At 39.5% G+C, this 9,814-nt stretch overlaps 1 pseudogene; it reads right to left on the reverse strand.

The window, feature by feature from the left end:
* Window positions 1-8,155: 8,155 nt before the first annotated feature.
* Window positions 8,156-8,619, reverse strand: LOC110307332 (phosphatidylethanolamine-binding protein 1 pseudogene; annotated as a pseudogene).
* Between the last annotated feature and the right edge of the window lie 1,195 nt (window positions 8,620-9,814).

A 9,814-nucleotide genomic window follows, 5' to 3' on the forward strand; every position in this document is an offset into this window, starting at 1 on the left:
GTGTGAGGGCCCAGGCCACTGTAGCCATTACCAGCCCTAGGCAGGTAGTCCTGGGGTACATAAAAAAGCCAGCTGAGCAAACCATGGGGAGAGAACATTGACAATAAGCCAATAAGCCACATTACTGCATAGTCTTTGATTCAGTTCCTGATTCTGGGAGCCTTAAATTCCTATCCTGACTTCTCCCAATCAGGAATTATGACCTGGAACTCATAAAATCAAATGAACCCTTTATTTTTCTTTGGTTAGTTTTAGTTATTATTTTATAAGAACATCTGAAAGCAAAATAGGACAATACTCCTGTGAAAGGTAATATTTATATAGTGAATTTTAAAAGGAGCTTTAGATTCTTCCCACAGAGAGATGGAAGTTACAGCAACAACATCAAATGTTCTGGAACGCTGGGCATGGTGGCACACGCCTTTAATCCCTGCACATGGGAGGCAGAGGCAGGAAGATTTCTGAGTTCAAGGCCAGCCTGGTCCACAAAGTGAGTTCCAGGACAGCCAGGGCTTACACAGAAACCCTGTCTCAAAAAAACCCAAAAAAAAACAAAAACAAAAAACCAAAAAAACCAAATGTTCTGGAAGTAAGAATACACTCAGTGCATGAGAAAGTATCAAGATCATTCTTTTTGAGTTACATGAAAGAACATGATGTAGAAAATGAGCTCAAGAATGGATGCTTTTGCTAAGGTTGCTAGGTTTTGTGTAAGTGTGGCCAACACTCTTAGGGACTGTTAAGCTTGGATTTATTGACCTTTTTTTCCCAAAGATGCATACTTGTGTGTTACAAGACAATCAAGAATATATATTTAGGAAAAAAATAAATATATTTGCCTCCTGTATACAGATTTCATTCTATGGTTGATTAACTCCATTATTCTGCAGTCTTCATGACTCTCCACATCATGGTTGAAGTTGCAAAGCAAAGTTTCCATAGTTTGGTTTAGGAAAGTTTCAGATATTAAACACTCAGTTCCCAGCCTGTGGCAGTACTGGGAAGTATTGATTCTTTTAAGGAGCCATGACACATGGAAGGGGGTCTGTTATTAGAGTGAAAGAGCTATTGGGACCAAGTCCTTTTTTTTTTCATTTACTCCCTGACATCCTTGATGTGAGTCTCCTCCTCTACCACACTCACCTACTCCCATTGTTATCGTTCCACAAGAATGCCAAGCTACACAACCATATCATATATGCACAGATTCATTCAGTCTACTGGATTTTTGGTTCTGTCTCTGAGTCCTTTTGAGCTCAGGTTAGTTGATTCGATGGGTTTTCTTGTAGTGTCCTCTACCTCTCTGGCTCCTACAACTTTTCCTCCCTTTACCTGTGCCTAATGCTAATGTTTGCTAATGCTATGCTAGTGTCTCTATTGCTGGATGATGCTTGGGCTAGGCTCCTGTTTATGCGTATAGCAGAACATGATTAGGAGTCATTTCATTGACTTCTGTTTTGTTTTGTTTTGCTTTGGCCAGTCGTGTTTGGTTGTACCCCCTAGGTCATCTAGTTTTCAGTTTCTCACTGTCCAGAAGGTTTCACATATGGACTTCCTTTTCTGGCATAAATTGCAAGTTGGATCAGTCATCGATGAAGCCAGTGAGATGCCACTTGGTGTTAAGTCGAACAACCTGTGTTAGATCCCAGTTACATACATGATAAGAAAGCAAAATGAAGCTTTCCAACTTTTCTTCTGTCCTCAATACTTGTGAAATGGCATGTACCTACATATACACATGGATGCATAAGTGCATATGTATATATATGTATATACATATACATACACACACTAGATAGATGATATAGACAGGTAGAAAGATGATAGATGTTAGATAAAGTAGGTGGATGATAGATAGATAGATAGATAGATAGATAGATAGATAGATAGATAGATAGATAGATAGATAGATGATTGGTAATAGATGATAAGCAGATGTAATAAAAAGGAATAATAGTGATGCTTCACAGAAAATGGAGCAGAAAAATGTTAGGTCAAGAGAATGGGAAGATATATAGGAAATTATGTCTGCTGGGCATAACATGGCTGTTGCACTCATGAATTAATGGTAGCTCTTGTTGCCCATACAAGACTACATTTCATAATGGATGTGGAAGAGGAACCTGTGATGCCTATGGGTGTATTGGAAGTAAAAGATTTTTGGGGAGGGTGGTCATTTTCTTCAGTGGAATAGCCACTGGTATGTTTCCCATACTTGAGAAAAACAATCTTCTACCTGCTCTTTGAAAAGCAACCCTTCTTAAGCTAAAGTCGTCTGTTTGCTAATCTGTTCCTCTCTCTCTCTCTCTCTCTCTCTCTCTCTCTCTCTCTCTCTCTCTCTCTCTCTCTCTCTCTCTCTCTTTCTCTCTCTCTCTCTCTCTCAAACATACACACACACACACACACACACACACACACATACACAGAGAGAGACAGAGAGACAGAGAGAGACAGAGAGCCATACAGAGACAGAGAGATTGATGGTGATACAAAAACAAAGATCAAATATAAATCCTGTCACATATTGAATCATAGACTTTGAAGAGCATACAGAAGCTGTTGAGTGCTTACAAATGTCCTCAACGGTCTCAATTTATTGGTAAAGATACAGATCACTATGGAAGAAAATGGATGGAATTCTTTTTCTAAAGGAAACACCAAAATATTCAAGACTATGTGTTCTTTATAGTGTAGAGAAAATTATTTTACACAAAGTTTATTTTAGCCTACTCCTTTTCACTGGAAACTTGTATGATTCAGAAAATATAGAAATTAACTTACTTTTCAGTTTGTAAAAATTAAAAATTAATTCAGGTTAGTGGCATTTATAAAACTGTCTCATACCCTCAGAACCAAACTTTTAATACAACATCCTTCAATTGAATTCTTTGTATAGCAATATTAACACTTACTATAGAAATATAGTTAGTCTTTTTATAAAGTACATTTAGAATCTCATCTCAAAATATATACAGTAACTATATACTGTGAGGAAAACTCAGATTACAGTGCTTGGGGAGTAGATAAGAGTTTATAGGTGGCTACATCTGGATGATTCTTTATAGAACACAAAGGTGGGAGAGGGACACATTCGCTTACTTGCTGGTGATGATGTATGCTCAGATCAATAATATAACGCAAGAATATTAAGCAGTTTTACTTCATAATAGGTTGTGGAAAGTGACCACACTTTTGCATTTCCTGACTTTGTGGTGCTTTGGGGCTTTCAGTGGTTCCATCAACATAAAGAAAATGAGAGTCGAGTGATCTTTACTTTTGCATCACAGTAAAAATGCTTGGAAGATCTGATGGCCAGGAGGAAGCAGACAGATCTATAGGGCAGTTCAACTTTCAACCCAATCCCCATCTCCACATACACTTTCATGCTCTTTCAAAGTTCTAGGCAGTTCAAGCCAAACTATCAGCACTCCAATGTATTATGTCTCTAACAATCAATGATGTGGTGCTGTCTCTGAACAGAGGGAATGTTCTTTGGAACTCAGATTGTTAAGTTTCTGAATCTCATTGTTTTAATGATGATCATTTACTCTCATTGAGCTAGCCTTATTTATTGAGTGAAATGAAGTTCAGAATTAAGACTCTTAGGGTGTCAGCTTATCCTTCTGAAAAATTAAATTGATGTCGTCAGAATACAACAGGTTATTTAATATGTTAATAGTCTAACATTCTGACAAAATCAAAAGAGCTGCCAAGACATGACATCATGATAGAATATGGACTGTATTTGAGGCTATCTTGGTCTGAATACCAAATACCAGACCAGTCACGGATACACATAAGGCCCTGACTCAAAAATATGAATAAATGTATATTATGTATTTAGCATTTAAGGCTGGACAATTAAGATAATAGTAAAGGAATGAAACACATAGCATTTAATATTAAGACTGTCAACATGCTGACCTATTACAAGACAAAGTTAGAAAACTAAGGCGATCTCCATCTTACTGATAATGTTGCTGACAAAAGGAATCCTGGACTCCACTAGAAGAAGAAGAATAAAAGTGAGTGAAGTATGTATGCAGAGCTTAGAGAAAGGGGCAGGAGGTAGGACCATGTCAAACCCCTTGTGATGATTTTATTGACAAATTCTGAGTCTGAGAACATACTGGAGTCCTAGCTTTTTGTACCTAAGTAAATAATTAAATTTTCCTTCCCTGACTATTTGTTTGTTTGATTGATTAGCTAGTTTGTTAGTTAATTTAATGGATAGCTTAGAGATTCTCTAGCAATTCTCTACCAAAATTTCGGTGTAAGAGCAGATGATAGGCCCCAGTGAAAATCACAGGTTATCCTTCATCTGAGTTATCTCTGGGCAAATGTTTCAAGGGATACATAACCAAGGTAACATACAATTCTTTTATTTCCTAGTGCTGCATGTTATGGTGATGATATGAATGTTGAGATATGAATTCTACAAGTGGAATATGCATTCCATATTGAAATTTAATATGGTCCTTTCTGAACTTTATACAAGACTTTTGCTCTACACCGACCATAAGCAATGAAAGCAGTCTATTTCCAAAAGGATAGACCATCTAGAGACTGCCATATCCAGGGATCCATCCCATAATCAGCTTCCAAACACTGACACCATTGCATACACTAGCAAGATTTTGCTGAAAGGACCCAGATATAGCTGTCTCTTGTGAGACTATGCCAGGGCCTAGCAAACACATAAGTGGATGCTCACAGTCAGCTATTGGATGGATCACAGGGCCCCCAATGGAGGAGCTAGAGAAAGTACCCAAGGAGCCAAAGGGATCTGCAACCCTATAGTTGGAACAACATTATGAACTAATCAGTACCCCGGAGCTCTTGACTCTAGCTGCATATGTATCAAAAGATGGCCTAGTTGGCCATCACTGGAAAGAGAGGCCCATTGGACTTGCAAACTTTATATGCCCCAGTACAGGGGAACGCCAGGGCCAAAAAGTGGGAGTGGGTGGGTAGGGGAGTAGGGGAAAGGGTATGGGGACTTTTGGGATAGCATTGGAAATGTAAATGAGGAAAATACCTAATAAAAAAATATTAAAAAAAGAAAACTGTCTATTTCAATCTATTTTAATTTTATTTCACGATCTCATTACAGAAAATTTAAAAGATAGTTAAATGCTTGATGTACAAAACCCTAGATTATTTTGATTAACATGTTGGCAATTTTGCAAAAATGTTTGGTTTTAATTACCAAAAAAGAACCAATCCATATTAAGAATTAAATACTTGTATTTAGAAAGAAAGAAAGAAAGAAAGAAAGAAAGAAAGAAAGAAAGAAAGAAAGAAAGAAAGAAAGAAAGAAAGAAAGAAAGAAACAGAGAGAGAGAGGGGGGGAGGGAGGGAGGGAAGGAGGGAGGGAGGGAGGGAAAAAAGGTTTTAGCAGTTTATTAAGTTGGAGTTAGCCATAAAAACATTTTTGGCTCCTCTACAGCAACAGAAAGATTTATCTAAGCTACAACATTAAAAAATCCATTTGGGCTGTCAACAACTCTGTCAAATATCAACCCGACATGATTTAAAGATTCAAAGCCATAAAAGAGAAATAATCATCAGATTCCTGTAGAATCTACATAGTTTCAAAGAACTGGGGAGAGCTACAAGCTGAGGCTAGGGCTAATGAAGACAGAGTTGCTGGGCTAAGAGAGTTGAGGACTCAGGTGCTCACCTGTGCCTGTTTCCTGGCCCAGTCCCAGCGTGACTCTGCTCCCCCAGGTCTCAGGTACAAATTTCTCCTCAGGTGCTGCCAGCTCACCTTTGCAATCACAGGTTTACTGCTCCTGTTTCAAGTGTAGTTTGCATTGCAATTCCACTCCCCACCCCCACTCCAACACATACCAGGGAGTTTTACATCCATCAAAGGCATGGGCATTGATCATTTATTACACTTTTTAAGGATGAAAAGTGATGATAACTCCATTGTTGTTCTTGGGAGCTCACAACATAACAATCATCTGGAAAAGCCATAGAGGGGAAACTAGACTATGACTAAACTCTCAAGATGTCATATTTTTCAATTTTATTTTGTTCCTAAACTCTAAATACTTAATCTTCATAGATTTCCTTTTATAGGTCAAAATGATTAGAATCATAAACACATAGCAACATAACGTGCCCTGGTTTTCAACCTACTCTTATATCTCCTAAATAGCTATAGTATAATGTATTTGAGTGGATTTTCTAACAAATGACATTCTATAACTTCTGAGAGAACCCAAAGGTTCACTTTATGTCTTTTAAACTGCATTCCAATGTATTTTTAAGAGACACACTGATATTATGGTGACCTCAAGAGCAAAGAAGACCAACAGAATTTATTAAATTAGAGTGAATGACACTAATAAGTGGAATTTTGCAGCAGATAATTCATTAATACAACCAATAAACTGTATTATCCAGAAACATGCTGAGACCTCAAGGAACTCAACAGCAAAATAAATAACCCAAATAAAATTAGGCCAATGACTTTAAAAATATGTCTGAAATAAAGACATACAAATGGGTAGGTAATAGGCATCTGAAAAAGGCTTAACATCAGTAATCATCAGGAAGATGAAAAGCAAAACTACAAGGAGCTAGTATCTCTAGTTGCCTCATACATGCCTTACTAGCTAAACTCAAAAGACAGCAGGATATAAATGTTGGTGTATATCATTGCTTAGAACAAAAAACAGTATGAGGGTTCCTCAAAAAAATGTATATAACTGCCATTTGATTGAGCTATGGGGTAGATATAGCCAAAGAATGTGAATTCAGTGTGTTAGGAGACACCCACAAGCCAACGTTTGTCTCATCACTATTCACATTAGACAAGACAAGAAATCTACAAAAGCACCCAGATGAAAGGAAAAAGTGTGGCATGTCCATGTGGTAGAATGCTCTTCATTCTTGAGGAAGAAAGAAAGAAATGCTGCGATACATCCATGTTCACAGTCAGCTATTGGATGTATCACAGGGCTCCCAATGGAGAAGCTAGAGAAAGTACCCAAGGAGCTAAAGGGATCTGCAACCCTATTGTTGGAACAACATGATGTACTAACCAGAACCCCGGAGCTCTTGTCTCTAGCTGCATATGTATCGAAAGATGGCCTAGTCGGCCATCAATGGAAAGAGAGGCCCATTGGACTTGCAAACTTTATATGCCCCAATATAGGGGAATGCCAGGGCCAAAAGAATGGGAATGGGTGGGTAGGGAAGTGGGGGGCGCTATGGGGGACTTTTGGGATAGCATTGGAAATGTAATTGAGGAAAATATGTAATAAAAATATTAAAAATCAAAAAAAAAGAATAAAAAAAAAAAAAAGAAATGCTGCCTTTTCTATGGTGTGTATGAACCTAGAGAGCACACTGCAAAGTGAAGTCAACCAGGCACTGAACGTCAAATGCCACAAGGTTCCATTGACTTGTGGAACTTAGAGAAGATGAACTCTGAGGCAAATACAATAGGTAACAAGAAATAAATATAGAAGTGGGGAGGAATGGAGACTGACCCAACATCTTTTATTTTCATTTGACAGTGAGCAGAGAGGATTAACACAGAGAGCAACTCCAGTTACTTTTGCTCATTGAGAAGCAATGGGCTTAGCAGGGTCTTTCTCCATGGTCACACATTCACACAGTAGCCCTATTGTTTAGAGGTACAGGACATCATCACCCATGCAGCCACCTAACTAAACTGGACTGTCAGATCTCAGCTGAGCTGGGAGTCTTGTCTCAGTTGGGGTACTGGGGGATGGGACACTAAAGTTACACCTCAAAAGATGCCACTGTACCTAGTTCTGGACCAAATCTTCTTGTTAAACAACTTATAGATAACACTATCCCTAACTCTCTCTCCTACGGACTTGGTCCTGGGAAATGACTTCGTTTTCAAAGATGTTCCTCTTAAATCAACAATATAATGACTCCATGATAATACCAGGCACTTCGAAAGATAGAGCCTAAATTCAATCAAACACAAACTGGGATGTGACAAGCTAGAATCATAAGGATGGGCAGCAAGAAGACACCCTAAACCTCTATCCTAGCACAGCTCAGGACTCCCTCTCAGTCAATAGATAGGAAGGGAAGAAACAGCATGCTTTGAACAATTTGATAATACTGTGAGGGATCCCCAGGACTGCTGGCCTCTGCAGCACCCCTACTTCCCAGACAACTGCTCCTACAGTTTGGGCAACTCATTGCACGGTGTCTGCTAACACGTGCCTGACACCGGGGCTCCTAGTTGATACTTCTGGCAGAAGGCTGTCACCTTGAACTTGCCACAGTGATCTCCTGACCTGTTGCTGCGAATGGGTTCACCACAGTTGAGTGGTTTGTCTTGCTCATACACCAGCCAGATGTATCTATCGGTGGAGGCCACTGGGAGGCCCAGAGCCCACAGAATCTGAGAGGACCGCGCCACTGTTAATGCCATTGTCCTTCATGTTGACCACGAGAAAATGGTGCCACTTTCTGAATTTGGAGTCCTTCCTGCTGGGAGCATCTGGGACTGTGAGGACCAGGCGGTAGTTTCCCTGGATCAAGGCCATCCCATGAAATGCTCCTGGGACTATTCTTTACCTGGAAGGGCGACAGTACTTTTCTCAGTTTGTCCCCCTCCATCCAATCATAGGTGACCCACAGTGCATGCTAGAGCCACTGTTCAACCTCCTACAGGTTGGCTCAGTGGCCAGGCCCAAGGGTGCATATGGGTGGACATAGTGATGGCTAGAACGGGACATACTCGTGCTGAGTCCCAATGCCGAGTAAAAAATTCTACTGGGGACCTATTTGATCCTAAGTTCTCCTGTTGTACTTAACTCTTTTGTTAAACCGAATTGCCTGTGGTCTGTTTGACTGCACTTGAAAGTGCCTTCATAAAAATTAATCTTTAGTTGTCAGTTGTGATTTTTATTCTCCTTGTAGATGCCTGTCTACTAAACTTAGCATACAAAGTTCTTGTTTCTCTGCCAGCTGGGAAATATTCATAGAAATGTAGATGTCTCTTTATCAGGAACTTTTATCATTATCAGACTTGAGTTAGTCCCAGGTAAAAGCTAAATAGAGAGGGAGGAGCACAAAGAGTCCCCTGAGAATGATCTACCTTGATTATTGGGCCGAGATTTTGTCTTTATCCTACCGCTAATGTGTAGTTGGATTAGGTAATGCAGCATTTGCCTGGTTGCTTAGTCATATTTCTCTCTGAAGTGCCTGAATATACAGTCAGTTAAAAATGCAGGAGACTGGAAGTAACCGTAGATTTTAAACCCGCAGCTGTAGTAATTTATCCTCTCAGGAAAGATATACTAGTTAGGATGCTATTATAGATGGAAAACTCAGAAGGGAGGGAGTGATTGAGCCTGAATAACTCTGGCCAAGTAATAACTTCACAAATAGGAATTTCAGGTGAAAAAGATTTATGAATCAGAGAAGAAAGAGGTAAAATGGGTTTGCCTAATGTTGACCATTTTCCATGCAGAGGAAAATGCTGAGGGGGAGGTCCATGCTAAATCAGTGATGCTGGGTTTCTCTCCCTTGCTCTGGTGTTCCTTTGTTAGACTCTGCCTCTTGTTCCTTTCCTGGTATCTGAGATCCCTCTGAGCTTCTGAGCTTCCTAACATTTATTCTATTCTCATTATAAGCTAAGAGTTGAGGTGAGTCATTTACTCTCAGGCCATCCCAAACATGGTACTGGATCCGTGCCCCTGGCTTATACTCTCCAACAATTGTAAAGACACATGGAGATTCCAGATTGGAAGGCATAATACAACCCCTACAGCCTAAACTCCTTCCATATTTATATCCTTTCAAAATACCC

Source organism: Mus caroli, unplaced genomic scaffold (genome assembly GCF_978045245.1).
Source record: "Mus caroli unplaced genomic scaffold, Mus_caroli_1 scaffold_14, whole genome shotgun sequence".
In the NCBI taxonomy this organism is placed as follows: Eukaryota; Metazoa; Chordata; class Mammalia; order Rodentia; family Muridae; genus Mus; species Mus caroli.